Raw genomic sequence first — 18,913 nt, 5'->3', positions numbered from 1 at the left:
TATAACAGGGTGGCTTAGTGGTCAGAGTCAGAACTGCATTAGTTTTATTCTAGATATAAATATAGATAATAACAATACAATACCCTCCAGATCAGGGTCCTGGTCATTGCCTAATCCCACTGGATATAGTGTCCCCTTACATAGTCATATCTTTGTATGCCAAGGTACAATATGTGTGTGTCATTTGTGTGTTTTCTGTGATATACTTTATAGACAAATCATTTTTTTCAAATTGTATGTTTTATTCAGTATATGGAGGAAGCAATGCATAAAATATTGATCTTAACCTTGGAGATCAAAATATAGAATACTGAGAAAATGTAAGGGCATCCTATATATTTGTTAATTTTTTTTTTTGCATATGTTGGCATGCTGAATTTCTCCTTATTGAGCACATATACTGTACAGACCAAAAGTTTGGACACACCTTCTCATTCAAAGAGTTTTCTGTATTTTCATGACTATAACTATAACTGAAGGCATCAAAACTATGAAGTAACACATGTGGAATTATATATTTAATAAGAAAGTGTGAAACAACTGAAAATCTGTCTTATATTCTAATTTCTTCAAAGTAGCCACCTTTTGCTTTGATTCTTGCTTTGCACACTCTTGGCATTCTCTTGATGAGCTTCAAGAGGTAGTCACCTGAAATGGTCTTCCAACAGTCTTGAAGGAGTTCCCAGAGATGCTTTATAGCGCTTGATGGTTTTTGCAACTGCACTTAGGGACACTTTCAAAGTTTTCCCAATTTTTCAGACTGATTGACCTTCATTTCTTAAAGTAATGATGGCCACTTGTTTTTCGTTACTTAGCTGCTTTTTTTTCTTGCCGTAATACAAATTCTAACAGTCTATTTAGTAGGACTATCGGCTGTGTTTCCACCTGACTTCTGCACAACACAACTGATGGTCCCAACCCCATTTAAAAGGCAAGAAATCCCACTTATTAAACCTGACAGGGCACGCCTGTGAAGTGAAAACCATTTCCGGTGACTACCTCTTGAAGCTCATCAAGAGAATGCCAAGAGTGTGCAAAGCAGGAATCAGAGGAAAAGGTGACTACTTTTAAGAATCTAAAATATAAGACATATTTTCAGTTATTTCATACTTTTTTATTAAGTATATAATTCCACATGTGTTAATTCATACTTTTGATGCCTTCGGTGTGAATCTACAATTTTCATAGTCCTGAAAATACAGAAAACTCTTTGAATGAGAAGGTGTGTCCAAACATTTGGTCTGTACTGTATGTGCACAGCCAAGCTGAGCATTCAAGAAGTCAAGAGGAATAGCTGTCAACCAAATGAACATTCATCCCACAATTATTTAATATGTATCTCCATAATGATGTTCTATCTTACCGACAATAGGGAAAATGCCTTGACAAATTCCATGTGCAGTACAGAAAGTTCTAGAATAAGTCACTCTGTGCCACAAGCATGTTGTTGTCAAGCACTTGTCAGAGCAATCCAAAGGTAAAAGGATCTTAAGAATGTAACAAATAGGTTCTAATTTGTAACAATATGACAGCAATCTAGACTGGAATGTTAACAATAGAGTATCAGACGACGATCTCTGCGGCCCGTGGAGGGGACACCGACTTCTGCATTGTCCTTAAAGGGTGATTACTGTAATTCCTGAAAGATATGTTCTCGTGTCAGATACAATTATTTATTACATAGGCTATGATTGGCTTCACAATTACTGAAACTATCATTAGAGGGCCACAACTGAATGACTAAGTGGCCATACAGGTTAAATAGCTGTCCGCCAAATGAGCCTTATTCTTCCAGACTCCCACCCCATACAAATCCATCATCTACTCAACAGGCAGAGCGACTACCAGACACCACCCATGAGATAAAGGATCAGGAATGTTGATATTCCGCATGCCCAATCCTTACGTCCTCTGACATTTTCAGTTAAGGGATAATCTGGACACCCCCATAAAAATTAGATGGTTTGCCCCTCCTGCCAAAAATACGTGGGCTCAGTTGCAGTTCACCTAATGTGTCAGGTCACCTTAAACCAAGAATTTATGTTAAACATTTGAAGTGTTTTGAGAGAGTGTTAAATATATAATATACAGTATATATATTTTTTTTTTTACATTTTCCATGTCACCATCTCTATTTTCCTGTAGTTTTCACTCTGGCCACCTATCACAATAATAGCCTGGCACTTGCCAGTTCAATAGAGGTATATTGTTTGCATTACTTACCATCAGAGATGAAACAGAGGAGATATCTGTGTTAAATTCTATTGTAAACACCATATAATACCGATCATTACATCCACTACTGCCAATAGATGATATCACAGATTATCTAAACCTACGCTATGCATAAAGTATATCTACAAAAAACTCCCTGAATCTGGGGCGAATTCCTCCTAGAATCCGACTCCCATTGTTTTCAGTGGGAGGCAGAGATTGCAGCAGGATGCGGAAAAAAAGAAGTGTCCTGCTTGATCTTGCTGCGGACACCGTGGCGGATTCAGATGCGGAATTCACAGCTTGAGACTCCCTGCTGATTAGGATCATTCATCCAGGACTAATCAGCAGGGGGAAGCCGCGACGAAATGTCGATGCACTGCATCAGCATCCCGTTGCGGCTAGACAGTGTCCTTTGTGTGAACGTACATAAGAGATGGCTATAGACTGTTACTGGCTATGGCCATGAGACTGCTGTAAAGCATATCACTAAATGCTGTTAACAGAGCAGACTAGAAGCTTTGGCAAGTTGGCTGCCCCCACAATCACATACAGAAAAAAGAAGAGAAAATTAGAAAAAAAATCATATATTTAATAAATAAATAACAATTGGCCATGCATTCCTCTTTAGTTAGAGCTGTTGTATGAGATTATAAAGACATTGATGCTTTGTTCCATAAGCAGCATCACATTTATGTATGAACTGTGCCTGGTATTGTAGTGAAGTCCTTGCAATACCATGTACAGTCATAGACAAGTGTGGCGCTGTTTCTGTAGAACTCGTGTCATGATGAAAATTCTGCTTTGTCTGCAGGTAGCATGTTATAGAGCAGGAGGGGCTGAGCAGATTCATGTATAGTTTTGTTATAAATGTTATAAATGTTCTAGTACATATCTAGTTCTATAACATATCGCACTGCAGTTTCAATTTGACATGATCCCTTTAAGTGACATGATGAGTCAGTGAGTAAAATAACACCGCCAAACACAAGGAATGTCCATAAGAAATCAACATTTATTGAATAAATATTGTATAAACAGGCTGACACAAGGTTATCTTTTACACGCAAATGGATGGAATGGTCCCTATCCATATCTGCAACTACACGCACTAAACAGTAAATTACACAGTCATTTTTTTTTCGTGCCCGTTGTAGATTTCTTAAGGTTTTCATATCAATTTCCATATTCACATGTCAATATTACGATCCAGAACATGCCACTTTAAAAGAGAAAACAAGAAGCACTATCAAACGTAGGTGGAGATTTCAGGGGTCGAGGGGGAAAACGTACTCACGGTGCATCAGGAAAACATCCAAACATCACCCCACATGGAAAAAGAAATCAGATCATTGGGAATTTCAAACTTTTTTACAGGCTTACAGCGTTCATCTTTTTAAACATTTTTCATAAACACTGTTTTCATAAGTTTTTTTATTTAATTACATAAAATTTGATCAGATCTGCGCCATGTGATCACATTTACAATTGTAACAGTTCCAGTGTAATCCAAAAGCCCAGAAACCAAACCAACGCACGTAATAGCTGGCAAACCATAAATGACCCCCCCAAAATATTTTTTAAAAAATAACTTACAATGAATAACCCTAAATTCACAGTGTTTATTAGAAGCCCCCAAGACTCAGCGACTATATTACAGAAGATCATTCAGCATATCAGAAAATAAATACAATGCTCTCTGATGGGACGGCTGAAACGTTTTTGTTACAGTCTTGCACCATTAATTGTCAGGAAAAAAAAAAATGCCCAAAAAATTGTACAATAGTGAAAATTGGCACATACGTTAGACGTTAACTCATCGACTGTACATGGTCATTTTTGTGACTTACCTAGAGTAGGTCAAAAACTCCTCAATACGTTTCATCTAGTTCAAGTATTTTAATTGTAGTGTTAATGTAAGAACCTGCGTGTAAGGGGTTAAATCGGCCCCCCACCTCAGGGACAACAAGTTGGTCAAATTGTTGTCTGAATGAAAGTGCAACGCTTGTCATATGAGATCATAAAGTCGTATATTTTGATACCTTTGCCATAGGACACACAAGAACAAAAATGACATAAACACACAGTTAGCTTCTCTTATATACCTTATCGTTATAGTCTGTACTTAGGAATGATTATTTATATAGTACTTTATATATATATATATATATATATTATCTTACGTAAAAAATCCAAGGAATGGGATAATACTGTCTCTTTAAAAAGTCCATCATGACGTGGCATTGAGTTTGCTTTTGTGTAAAAAAAAACAAAAAAAAAATAAAAAACATGAGCTCACCAGGACTTCTTCACCTGAACCTGGCAACACTCATCTAACTTCTCTATATAGATTAACATGAATGATAGCGCCCCCTGGGACATTTTCATTTTTGAGCAGACCAGATCTACAAGTCAGTGGGTGCCGGGCTGCAGTGATGGCGCCCCAATGCTATACTGGGGGCGGAGCTTTCTGCTTCTGGCCCTGTATAGTGCATTAGACTCTGTGTATTGGACTAGTGTAAATGGCTCCATGCAGGTGATCAGTCCGGGTATCGTCTGCCCCTCCCCCCTCTATCGATCGGCTATTTATGACCTATCCTGACAACATTGCACCAAATCATGTCTAGTCTCTATAGCAACTTTTCAGAAGTTGTCAGGCAATGTATCCCTAGCAACTTGTCTGGCCCAGACTACTCTTACAGATTCTTTCTTGATATAATTAAACTTAGGAGAGAGAAGGATTAAGGAGGATTTAGTCAGACTTACATAATCACTGACTTTTTGACAAACTTTGCCTAAATCAATAATCCGAGTGATACAAGAAACTTTGTAATATATCTTATTAAAGGAAAATGCTTTTATCTAATCTTCTCAGATTGTCTCCCCCCCCCCCCCCCCATAAACTGAGCTTTACTCTGACAGTCTATAATACATGAGTCCCAACATGCACTGCAGGTCACATGACTCAGATTACATGTCTTTAGTAGAGATGAGCGAGTACTGTTCGGATCAGCCGATCCGAACAGCACGCTCCATAGAAATGAATGGATGCACCTGGTACTTCCGCTTGGACGTAGCCGGCGCGCTTAACCCCCCGCGTGCTGGCTACGTCCATTCATTTCTATGCGAGCGTGCTGTTCGGATCGGCTGATCCGAACAGTACTCACTCATCTCTAGTCTTTAGAAGTGTATGGAGAGTACAGGGGAAGATCGAGCAGAGTATGCAGGAGATATGAGAAGACAGACCGTTTTAGGCTGAAGCCCCACGTTGCGGAAACGTAGCTTCTTTTGTTGCAGATTTTGCTGCAGTTTTTTTTAGAGCCAATACTAGGAGTGGGTAAAAAAGTAATGGTAAATATATAGGAAGCTTTTATACTTCTACCATTTGCTCAATCCACTCCTGACTTTGGCTCAAAAAAACCCAACAAAATCTGCAACAAAAAAAGCTGCGTTTCCGCAATGTGGAGCATGAGCCTTAAAGGGATTGTCTAGGAAAAAAATACTCACCCAAATTATTTTTTAAATCAGCCGGGGGCGGTAAAAAAAAAAATCCTCAACTTTCCCTGATTCCTCCTTGTGTGATCTGGTCCTGCAGCTCCGGCCCTGCCGCACCTGACTGCTGAGGCCAGTCAGTGGCAGTGAACCCGGACATCACAGCCAATAAGAAGTTCCACAGCAAGAAGACAGGCGAGCTGCAGGACCAAATCTCACTGGGAGGACACCGGAGCACCAGGAACAGGTGAGTATGATTTTTTTCCCCTCCCCCAGCCTATTTTAAAAATAATTAATTTGCCTAGACAACCTCTTTAGGCTCTAATCAGATCACGTTTTTTATGTCTGTTTAGCGGATGCAAAAACAGGCGCAAATGAATGCCCATCAGTTTTCATGTACATCAATGTAAAAAAAAACAAACCAAAAAGACACGTCTGTACACTATATTTTTATATATTTTTTTTTTACATTCATGCCTATGAAAGTGAGCGGCTTTCTGTGTCCTTTTTTTTTTTTTTGCATCCATTAAATGGATGTAAAAGATGTGATCTGAATAGAGCCTTAGTCTGATGCTGGAGCTAAATAGGAGCTTTGAATCAGAACCAAAGCACTTCACTTACATCATTACAGGTCACTACTTCTCTATATGTTTTCTGCCTGTTCCTGGAGCTGTTTCAGAGCGAGAGAAGAACATTCAAGGGGCAGATACCCCTCCACTTACTGTATGCAGTATATAGCAGCTGGTCTCCAACCACTAGCTCATAGTCTAATGTAAACTATACATGAGTCCCCCTGCGAACTTCCGGTTGGCACATGCGCAATGGAAGGGCGGCAAGAAGACTTCCTGTTCCTTAGTGAATTAACGAGGGCTGGGTATGTACTTCAGGGTATGGTCCTCGGGTTACGACGAGCCTGCTGCAGAACCACATTTTCTGAATGCTATACAGTGTATAGCATTCGGCAAATGAAGGCTGATTGTGTAGCAGGCTCGTCCTTGCTACAAGCAGGTAAGTATGCTGTTACCAGTTGACTTTTTCTCATTGAAATGAATAGACCAGCGTTGATTGGCCAGTTGCCAGTGATTTGGCCAATCAACGCTGGTTCTGCCAGAGGCTCGTCTGAGGAGGCGGAGTCTAACATTGGACTATTCATTCCAATGAGAAAAACTCTTGCCTGCCTGTAGCAAGGACGTGCCTGCTGCAGAATCAGTGTTCATTTGCCGAATGCTATACATATATATAGCATTCGGCAAATGAATATATATACTGTATAGCATTTAGCAAATGAGGTTCTGCAGCAGGCTCGTCGTAACCACGAAACAGTATGCCTATACCCCTGCTAGACATGGCAAACTCTCAAAACCGGAAAGAGATCTTCGACCGGAAATAGGAAGGGCGGGACTTAATCCTTTGTTATTGTTGTCAAAGGGGGACTCATGTATACCATTCAGAGTGACAATTGCTACAAAGATAAATATAAGGACGAGCTGGTGGTTCAGTGTTTCAAATGTAGATGACCGGTCTTCTTTAAGTCCAGTCCATATATATATTAGGGAAGAACAAAGGCATGATATTATAGAGTGGCTCCCCCTCTGGGAGATGTGGCCCATTTATGCATTACATGCTTAACTATTCATTGGAATGGCTAGCATGTATTGAGCTTTTTATATATATGAATATAACAACTCTTTCTAATCTGGTTTATAGAAGGAATAGCATCTGTGGCTATATCTACAATCCATATTGATGCACCAGACCAATAAAACCTTTTATAACATTTACATATGTACATGTAAAGGTTTTCACTCATTGACAGAACTTAATGCTGCGATTACTGATTTCAGATACCTGAGTGTTGTAAACTCCATAGTTATCAGATTTCCTGAAGTCAGTCAGTGCATAGAAAGTACATAGAAAACCCTGTGGACCAGATGAAATCCTGTATACCTGGAGTGGTAGATGTTACAATGTGCATTCTATCCGGGATCAGCCTTTGTATTAGATATATTGTACCATATAGAGTTATCTGAATCTAAAAGCCTATAGTAAAAAAAAATATTCACACTTATTGGTAAGAAGAGACATTTTGTTATAGACTTGGCTAATGGTGGCCGTAAATATCTGTATTAATATTACTGGCCCAGTAACATCAATCCAAATGGATTGGATGGAAAATTTTTGCTTGATCTCAACTATTATTCTTGCCACTATTCACTTAGGGTGAAATAACCAACAAAATCTTGTAAGGATTATAATATAGAAAGATCTATCAGGTTCTAAGATAACCAGTCTGATAAATATCAAATGGGCCATCCTATCAGGACGCAAGTTTAGGTCTATGGCCACCATTAATAGGCACATTATGCCTTGTCGTCATTTAAAATACCACCATATTTGGAAAATTGGTGTTTTGTGGACCCCAAAGATTCAAGGAAGAATCAGGAAGAGATGCAAGAAAGAACTAAAATTGCAATGGCCGATATATTTACTATGTAGCTATGACTATAAAGTCATATTATATCCAGGTCATATTATTTACTAGTGGTACGTCAAAAGCAGCTCGTAAAATCTGGTCAAGCAGAATGAGATGGGACTTGAAGACCTTCAATGACATGAACCTGATTCTAATTTTGTCCAAAGTAGGGTCCCAGCTGGAGAGGGAAACCAGGGCATGCATCCCGGGTGCTGGTTGTTGGGGAGGGTGCCAACCAGAAACCTTTATGTATTTAGATAGGAGTAAGGGAAATGGAATGAAACTTTGCCCTGGGAAAGCTTAGCTATAGCCCAGTGGTATAATGGATAAGTCTTGCTTATTTGCTCTACACCACGGTCCTCTAAAGATCCAACTGAGCAATGTGTTTCACCAATAAATGACAACTATAGCTGATATGACAATGTAGACTACTTCCACCGAGAGAACAGTCACTGCAAACCCCCATTACGATATGTATGCACTGTACAGAGAGAATAACTGGACATAAGGCAACCCTTTCTTATAATTAGATAGATTTCTTTCTGTACAAGGAACTTCTTTGTATACAATACCATGCAAACCACCAAAACTGAACTCAAACAAACTCTACTTTTAAAACTTTAATTCCCTTTGCCTTTATTTCTACATGCGTCCTTGTGAAGCTGTAACATTTTCCCAAAAATGTTAAGAAATTGTTTAGAAATGGCAGACGTACTTGAGACAAAAAGGATCAGAGCAACTTGTCTAGAGGTCAATGGGATCCATTACAATTAGCCTGGATACGTAACCAAATGGATCCTGTAAGTAATGGAAGCCATGACTCTATTATGAATAGACATACATGTTGCTGCAAAGGATTTTTATGTTTTTTTTTTTTTTTACATTTTGATCTACATGTGTGATAAACCAGGTGGACCCCCCAATTTGGCCACTATCCAGCCAAGTTCATGGGAGACATGGAAACTGCTGGAATAAGGACCAAGCACACCCCTTCTAGGGTATAGTGATGGTCCCAATCTTCTAGCCTTCATCGATCACACATTTACTGAATTTATCAGCTGTCATACATGCGAATTGAGAAACTTCCCTTTAGGCTGAGGCCCCACGTTGCAGAGATGCAGCCTTCTTTGTTGCAGATTTTGTTGTCATTTTTTGAGCCAAAGCTAAGAATACAAAAAGGTAGAAAAATTCCTAAGCTAAGAATAACTACAAAAGGAATGGGAAGTATCTAGGAAGTTCTTATACTCCTACCATCTGCTCAATCCACTTCTGGCTTTGGCTCAAAAAACCGAAGCAAAATCTAGAATATTTTTTTTTTTTTGCCACAACATGGGGCCTCAGACTTAAAGGAGTTTTCTCACCTGAAATATTAATGACATATCCACAGGATATGCCATAAAATTCTTACAGGTTCAAACCCTGGATCCTGTACTTATGTGAAGAACAAGGGTCAGTAACCCCTGCGCCATGGTCACTGTGAATGGTGACTGCGTATGTGCGAGTCTCTCCATCCATAAATAAAAAACATTCATGAGTAAATTTGCAATTTTTGGTGACCACAGAAAGGCATACATTAGTAGGCATACATATGTATATGATATAGCTAAAAATGATAAAGAACAGTTTTATCTTGACATTACATTTCGGATATAATCTAAATGACATACATATCTTAAAAAATACACACGCACCTGACACATATACAATAAGGAAATCTGTTTTGCATGTAAAGATTTTTGGGTCCCATTTTACAAGTTAAATTTACCATGCAAAACACAGGTGAAAACCAAAAATACTTTAGATTTTTCTTTGAACCAAAAAAAAAAAAAGTTGAATGCAATGCATATTACTTCTTAAAACATCACCATAATAAAGTCCTCATGAGTGACACCTCATAATATGGTACCCTCTGAATCATACATTCTTTTTGGGGCAGAGAAACGTTCTGGTCTTCTCAGCTACATTCCTGGTGACCACCAACCTTGGTATATATTCTTGTCTTCTCAGCTATACATACTGATGACTACCAACCATGGTATATGTTCTTGTCTTCTCTGCTATATTCCTTGGTGACCACCAACCTCGGTATATGTTCTTCTCTTCTCTGCTATATTCGCTGGTGACCACCAACCTTGGTATATGTTCTTGTCTTCTCTTCTGTATTTCCTGGTGACCACCAACCTTGGTATATATTGTCTTCTCAGCTATACATATTGATGACTACCAACCTTGGTATATGTTCTTGTCTTCTCTGCTATGTTCACTGGTCACCACCAGCCTTGGTATATGTTCATGTCTTCTTTGCTATGTTCACTGGTCACCACCAGCCTTGGTATATGTTCTTGTCTTCTTTGCTATGTTCACTGGTCACCACCAACCTTGGTATATGTTCTTGTCTTCTCTGCTATACTCACTGGTCACCACCAACCTTGGTTTATGTTCTTGTCTTCTCAAGTACTGCCACTGGTGACCACCAACCTTTGTATGGTATATCTTCTGGTCTACTCTGCTATATTCACTGGTCACCACTAACTGTGGTATCTTCTTCTCTTCTCTGCCATACTCACTGGTGACTACGAACCTTGGTATATGTTTTAAGCATTTCTCTAGTTCAGATATCCCATGCATTGTCAGAGAAACATGCCACATACTCCATTTAATCCCTTTGCTGCCTAAGATTTGCTGAGTGCACAAGAAAATTGGCAGCAAGGGGTTAATATTGCCTATATATTGATTTGATTGTCCAACCTGGCCCAGAGCACATTGGGAACTTTGTTATAAAACTTTGGCAGGGATCGGCCATCTGTTTTAAGGCTTGGGGAAATCAGATACAACCAACAACTTAGGCCATTTCTTTTTTGCATAACATAAAAACCCGCATTTGATCTCGGAAATCTAAAGCCCATTGTTATCAACCGATCTGAGAGGATAGGGGAAAGGATTTTTATCTTTGGGAGAAGGATGCACAGGTCATTTTCTTATGACATCATTAAGCAGTACTTATTTTTTTTTTTTTTTTTACACCATTGTGGTTATCAAGTACTTTATAGTTGGCAGTTTAGATTACAGGCAGAACAATATTGTAGTGTGAACATCGCCAATATGAATTACTCTCTAATTGTCTGGAACTCCCTGTGGGTTCAGACCATGTGTTACATACAAAATACACACTGCTTCACGCTAAGCATATCTGTACTTCTGAACACAATACAACAGCCTCATATTAGTCACAGATGCCGTAATTTGCAGCGTTCCATCAACAAGATGAGGATCCACACTGATCAATTCGGGACGGTTTCCACTTCTCTGCTGAATCTTGCTGTGTCTTAACTGGAAGGAAAACAGAAGAATGTGTGTTATTAATTATCGGTATACCTGGTTTTCTCCTAAAATGTGATGCGCCAATAGACACAATGTTAAAACCCAACACATGGTATGTCACGATCCACCCAAATCATTTTCAGATGTGCGAGCCCACTCGACCAGTAACATTCCTTTCCATGTTTATGTAAAACAAAATTGTATATTTGTCATAAAGTATGTGTTCTGATGTCCCTAGCTTCTTTCATATGAGAAAATGGTGGACCTGATGCGTTTCCCAATGTAGTCTGCTATATTTCGTGGAGATAATGTTCCACTTCAGAATATTCCAACGATTCTTAGGCTTAGCATAATTTTTTTTTTATTTTTACTTAGATTTTACTGGTTCTCGGATTCAATTACAACCAGGCTATCATTGGGTTGGAATTGCAATATTGTTTCCAAATTCCTCTAAGTTTTCCAGATATCATCATAAAGTCCCTAACATTAAAGAGGTTATTCTCTATGGAAAATCCCATAAGACAACTGGCAGTAACTGTTGAATTCCCCTCCAGCAGGTAGCGGCCTATTTACCAACCTCCCCAGGCCTGCTCGCTGCCGCCCCCCCCTTCACCTTATACTATAGGCCGCGGAGGCCGGTAGTGAGTAGACCCGAGCCCAGGCCGCGATACCACTGCCACTATTATTATACTCGGGGGGTCTTTTTCAGACCCCCGAGTATAATAATTGGAGCCCCAGGGGAGGTGAGGGAACATAATAAACAGTTTTACTCACCTCTTTGGGATGCGATGTTACTCCTAGTAGGCTTCTGGCCTATATGGTTATATCCCAGACGTCACGTGGTCTCGGATATTAGCATATAGGCCTGAATCTTGTGCTAGTAGTAATAGCCTGTTACTGCTAGCACAGGCTTTGGGCCTGTATGGCAACAGCCTGTTACCACCAGCACAGGCTTTAGGCCTGTATGATCATGCCCCAGACGTCTGGGATATTATCATATAGGCCCAAGCTCCTCGCTTCAGCCGCATGTGTCAGCGAGAGAGAGACACAGCGGCGAAGCGAGCACGCGAGCAGCTTCAGCCGCATGTGTCAGGGAGAGAGGCGGGCAGAGAGCGGCGAGGGAGCGGAGGAGAAGGTAAGTTTAATGTGGAGGTGGAACGTGAATCTGGGGGCAGATGAAGGAGAGGACGGCATGACACTGGGGGCAGAGATGGAGAGGACATGAATCTGGGGGCAGAGATGGAGGGACAGGAATCTGGGGGCAGAGATGTGGGACATGAATCTGGGGGCAGAGATGGAAGAGGGACATGAATCTGGGGGAAGAGATGGAAGAGGGACATGAAACTGGGGGCAGATGAAGGGTGTATATGAAACTGGGGGAGAGATAGAGGGGGGACATATAATTTACGGGTGACTGTAGGAGGATTATACTGTGTGCGGGCACATGAAAAATTAACGAGTGGGCGGGGTCAACACAAAAGTGGGCGGGGCTAAATTTGCCGCGCTGCGCTATGCGCGCCGCACATTTTGTCCCTCTTTCGGTTCTTCAAAAGTTGGGAGGTATGCTACTAGCACAGGCTTTGGGCCTGTATGGTACTGCTAGCATATGGTACTAGCTAGTTTTTTGTGGTAAAATTAGGGGGGTTGGCTTATACTCGAGTATATACAGTATATTAAAGACTAAATAAAATTCAACAATTTCTACAGTTGAAAAAGTTACTTCTATAAAGCAAGGACTGAATTACCAGCTCATATACTTGGTATATTGTATAGGATTTAATAGTATAGTATGAGCTTAGTCAGAATATCATAAACTGATAATAGAGATGTTGAAGAATTACAGACAGACTGTTATTCAATCATTCTTCGAAATAAAAGAAAAAAAGTCACTTCCAGCCAGCAGACTACACAAAAAATGACAGGTTGTTCTGATAAGTGGGCCTTACATCTCTTACTGCAGGTATGTGAATGTCTTTGTGAAGAGTCCGCCTCTGACGGCTCAACGCCCGAGGCTCTTCCTGGCCAATTACAACATATCTGCCGTTGCAACATTATCCTCTTCCTAACAGAGAGCAGGGAGATCAGACAAACCACCTAGTCTGCTCCTTCTATAATGATTTCAGATGCTCCCCACATTCCTTTCCTTTTATAGGTAAAAACTACAAAAACAGACATACATAAACCATTTTTGATAACTGACTACAAAGCGATTGGACATCACAACATTGGTTTGGTTGAAAGTTAAAAGAGAAGGAAATATATGAGACATGTAGATCTATTTGTAGCAATCTGGTGGAAGGACCACTGTGTGTGGACTTCATTCTATACAGCTTGGCCATGGTCATATCAATATACCAACCATGACCTGAAGGTCCACAACCAGTATGTTCAATGGGGCTCAAGGTTTATTACAGTTTGGGGACCCATCATAAATACCAAGAGAGGATGGGGGTGCAGGGGGTGCAGTGGGGGTGTGGCTGGGGCCATGGGAGAGAGAGAGAGGGGGGCGGGGGCGCCGGGGCAGGAAGGGGCATGAGCGCGGGGAACGAGGGTGGCTGCGGGGAGTCAGGAGCAGCCGGTAGGTAAAGAGCCCACAAGGACAGACGAGGAGCAAATGGGACAGGGGTGCGCAGGAGTGGATGTGGCGGCACACGGCGGATCATAACCAACGGCGAATGCCTAAATATCAACGGATCAGGGCCAATTCCAACCCGCAGACAAAGTCGCAGGCAGATGCTAGTATATAGTATTCTTAAAAACTGAACTGTTGCTTTTATATAATATGTTAATATCTTTTTTTTTCAATTTGGTTCACCATTTAGACACATTTAGCTGAACCAGTTGGACTCCAAACTATTTTGCTCAGGTTCACACTACCTTCTTTTACCTTGCAGACTGATAGATCTTAACAGTCTCATTGAGTAGTGACAAATGGGAATGATCACTTTTATTATATGGAGGTCTATATCCAGTGATAGGTTCTTCAAGCAGTTCAAGGTAGGTGTTACTTTCCTCTACTCAGGCCAGTTCCGGCCGGCCGTGAATGTCGCCTGTGTCACCGGTTGTGCTTCCGCGGCCCCTTTTATTAAATGAATAGGAGCCATGGAAGGGCTGTAAAAATAGGACAGGAATAGGACCTGTTCTATATCTTGCACCCACACAATGACTGGATTAGTGTGCTATCCAGGAAAATCACGGATAGCACACTGATCTCGGCCACGGTTATCTGCAAGAGGATTTAGTCTGATATTTGTTCATTGTTGGGTCAGACTGAAGAACCTGGCCACAAGTGGTCAATAGTACATGGCCATGTAAAGTGTTTTAGAATTACAGCCAGCTAACCTACATCTTGTCCTGCAACACCAAATAATCTGCAAGAAGTATACTTTAGTTGGTGTATCTTCAAGTGGATAAAGAAAGATAGGGACCTAGAGATCTCTGCTAATGGAACATGATACTGATGATCCATTATTATTTTTTTTATTTATCCCTAGATTAATATACCATTCCTGAGTGTTACATAGCCTATAGCTTCATCAGATCACTGACACAGTGACACTTGTAAAGAAATGTTGGCAACTAAGAATATGTGACTCATATTTTGATGTGAAGTGACAAGATTGTATCATGGTATATTACTGTAATATAATCTTAAGTTCCTCAATGGTAACCCTAGATCTCTCATGAAAGGCTGTCTCTCCTCTGTACTCAGTGACAAGGGCTCCAGTGGGTTGGGGTAGCAGGGGTGCCAACTAAGATGCATTGTTAATCAAAAGGCAATTTTACAAAAAGAGCACCTGAGGTCAGAGGAAGCCGTGCACAACATGTAGCAAGGAAGACACAGAATTACTTTTCTTAAGCAAGGACTGACTATGGTACATAGTGACGCAAGCAGGATCCAGCAAGTAGTTCTATGCGTCATGGAACAAAGACTTGGAAAAACTATCCTCTATATATCCAACCTTAGATTTAGAAATTCACGAAGAATAAATGATGTATAAAATGTATTTTGTTTTAAAAGACATAAGTACCACAGAGGCAGGATATATTATGATGTTATTTGAGAAACCTTGGTCCCATACCCTTTGGTATTCTGTGCTGGACTCCCCTCCTCTGCCCTGCATTGTTGGAAAGCTAAGGGGGTGCAAACTTAGCCAAAGGGTAATAAATAGGGTGTGGGATAGAAATAAACTCTGGGCATATCTTCTCCTCTAATAAATGTTTATTATACAGTTAATGGGTTTAGAGAAGAAGCAGGACATGCTCAGATGTAAAATAAAAAAGCATCATGAGAGTTGGATAATGGGTAATCCACTTTCCCAATCTTGCAAATAGGGGGCTCAGTACAGGTAAAACACTTGCCTAGCAGCATATAAGGGAGTAAATGTCATAGGAAGAACTTACAGAAAACCAATAATTTGATCTCCCCTTGTGTTCACTCTACTGGCCAGGCCAAAACTCCCCAACCAACCTTTCTTATTGGCATTGTGGATTCAGAACTGGAGGATATGTGGCAAGCACAAAATCCTCATTCTTCCTGGGCCGCAGAGATATTGCTGGAATCACACGGCTATAGATGAGGTATACCAGTGAGGGAGGGTTAAATCTGTCCCAATGAAAGTTGGCCAAACCAGCTGATTTTGTTTGTATAGCTTCAGCAGTGGCCCTACATAGTTTAATGTCTCCCACCAGTGGCCTCCAGAGGCCTCAACCTTTCCACTTTTGAAGAACAGGGTCAGGGGTTGTTCTCTCCTGGTTTTGCTGATCCTGTGGGCCACAGATGACAACCTCAGGTCCAGACATGACTTGTGAGTTTGAGACCTTTGATCGCCGGTGTATTGCCGCCATAACACACCCGTGTTACAATAAATGCTAAGCTAATAACTGGATTCGTTAAAATAGTTTTCACTTTATGAAATAATTTTTGGTCTAACATTGCTATTGTAATCTCTGAATACTTCATTTTGTGAAAACCAAATGCTTTGATTTTTATTTGACCTCCAATTTCTAGCCCGGTATAGCACATGAATGTATAACTTCTGAATAGTTTCATTCAGAGCCTTATAAACTCCGTCAGATGCTTTCCTACCTTTCTTTTTAGCTTCGGCACCAAAATCTTACAACTCAACACTAGAAATAGCATAAGCTGCTCTATTTTCTTTAAGGTAAGTGTAATAAGAATGTGGTTACTGTTAATATTTCTTCTATAAATAGTATTTTCTTATGCCCAGAACAAAAATAATAACTGTCTCTGAAAAAGGATTCCTTTTCTTAAAGATTGCTATGTTCTAAACTAATTTTATTCAGACTGCTTACATATATATATATATATTTTTAATTTTTCTTTCTTGTGTTTATTATTATTATTATTATTATTAATAATAATAATAATAAATGATAATACTGTTTTTATTTAAAAAAAAATAGTAAAATATATTAAACCCAAAAATCATTCAAAGCAGATTTTAATATAAATTACTTGATTAGTACAGATCCATAATACAATGTCCACAGCCTACTATGGGCTCATAGCGCATAGTACATTCACATGTTTTATTTTTTATAAATGCAAAAAAATGTATTTTATTTTTTTGTGATATTCTACAGGGAAAAAAATTGTGCCATCTTTCATACATGTAAAATATTGCAGCACACGACAAGGTTACACATGTATAATGTTGACTGTTGGGATACTCTCTACTATCATACAAGGTCTACAGAAGAGGGTGTTTCCCTACCAAGTCCATGGCACCTGATATAGTGCTCAAGGAGACAGCAACAGGTAGATGTGTCATCTTTACAGTAGGAATGAATGATCCTAATCTGCTCAGAGATGACCTGCAAAGCAGTAAACACATTTTGACCAGATAAAGCACAGAGCAAAAATTATGGAAGGTTTACCCTCGGCACACTAAACTTTGAGATATAAAGTTGTTTTTCCCTTGGTGAAATTGCCATTTTTATGGGTTCACCATGGTTGTGGATCCACTATGTCACCAAACTGGTTTGACTTGAAGCCACTTTTAACAGTCCCGTTGTCTAAGTAGCCCCTAGATTTCATCCTCTTACCCCTATACAGGGATCTGGACTCGTCTGCAGGGAGAGTTTGGTAACAGCCTGCCTAGGGCCAAGAGATGCCAGTGCAAAGCACCAGGGGTCTAGTGGGAGAGCAATCCAGGACCAGGGTAATGTCTGGGCAGGTGGAGTTCAGGTGTAATTCCAGGTAGAGTAAAACAGTCAGCAGGTATCACAGATGCAGAGGTCAGGAATAAGCTGAGGTCAGACACAGGTATAAGTCAGGGTGAAATTGTAGACAGCAATGTAGTCAGGTAACAAGTCAGGGGTCAGTACACAGCTCAGGTCCGCATAGAACACACTTTAGATAGATAACAAGCAAACCTATACTTAGGCTCCATGCAGTGAGCACGACAGAAATATATGGAGTGTGAAAGGCTGGTATTGGATGGGGGCACAATACTGGTGCATGTGCAGGCCTAGTAAGAAGCAACATGGCAGTGTGGAGGGGCAGAGCACAGCAGACAGCATAAGTAACCTAGCAGCCATAACTACAGGAAAGAGCCAAGTGCCAGCTGTTACGAGCCAACGGTTTTACAATAAGGTTGGGTATCATTGCGTTAAACTAAACACACAAGTCCAATACCGGCTATTTCTTCCATCTTCTCCATGCATATGCACACTCGGTTCAGCTGAGTGTGCATGTGTTCTCAGGAGAGGAGCGTAAGCTCACGCCAGACACCTCTGGGGTGACACATTCCCTTCGAGAACAAAGGATTAAGCATATTGAAAAATTCAACATGCCTAACCCTCCTTTTGCATACTTAGAAAAGCCCTGCTGAGACCAGTGGTTTTGCTTTACTTTGAGCATATTAATATGACCACCTCTATGCTGAGAACATTATTGCAAATTTGTATAATTGTTTTACCACTAACAGAGTCCAAGTCTGGTTTTAGCATTCAGTCCATGAAATATCAACCAAATGTTGGCTGCATTTCCCGGACCAAACACTGAGCAGACATTATAGACTCCAAGCATCATAGCCATCTATAATATGAGAAGTCCCTGCCTGTCCACTACTGAAACATATGGTACAGGGCAGTAGTGATCCTAGTATTGTAGATGACTATGATGCTTTGAGTATGGGTCCCAAGAAATGCGGCCGCTATATGGTACAGGAGAGTAGACCCGCAGCAAACCTAGCATTGTAGAAGGCTATGAAGTTTTGAGTATGTGTCCTAGGAATTGTGGCCAACATATGGTCTGTATCTCAAGAACCAAACACAGCCATGTGAATGCGGCCTACTAATGTGATAATCCCCTGCTCATGTAGCCATTGAAGCAGTCATTGTCTGCTCTGAATGATACTGTAATACAAAGCGGAGGTTCTGAGGTGG

The 18,913-nt window shown here is 40.4% G+C and overlaps 1 protein-coding gene across 7 annotated transcripts in view; it reads right to left on the bottom strand.

The window, feature by feature from the left end:
* Nucleotides 1-9,515: 9,515 nt before the first annotated feature.
* ERC2 (ELKS/RAB6-interacting/CAST family member 2) overlaps nt 9,516-18,913 on the bottom strand; it is a 647,893-nt gene continuing 638,495 nt past the window's right edge. For all 7 annotated transcript variants that reach the window (XR_012717475.1, XR_012717478.1, XR_012717476.1 and 4 more), the window contains one exon: nt 9,516-11,509. The gene's annotated coding sequence lies outside the window, so the exon portion shown is untranslated. The remainder of the gene's footprint in view (nt 11,510-18,913) is intronic.

This window comes from Leptodactylus fuscus, chromosome 9 (genome assembly GCF_031893055.1).
Source record: "Leptodactylus fuscus isolate aLepFus1 chromosome 9, aLepFus1.hap2, whole genome shotgun sequence".
NCBI classification, from domain to species: Eukaryota; Metazoa; Chordata; class Amphibia; order Anura; family Leptodactylidae; genus Leptodactylus; species Leptodactylus fuscus.
Note: the sequence above shows the minus strand (reverse complement) of the source record. Positions and strands in the feature narration are given on the sequence as shown.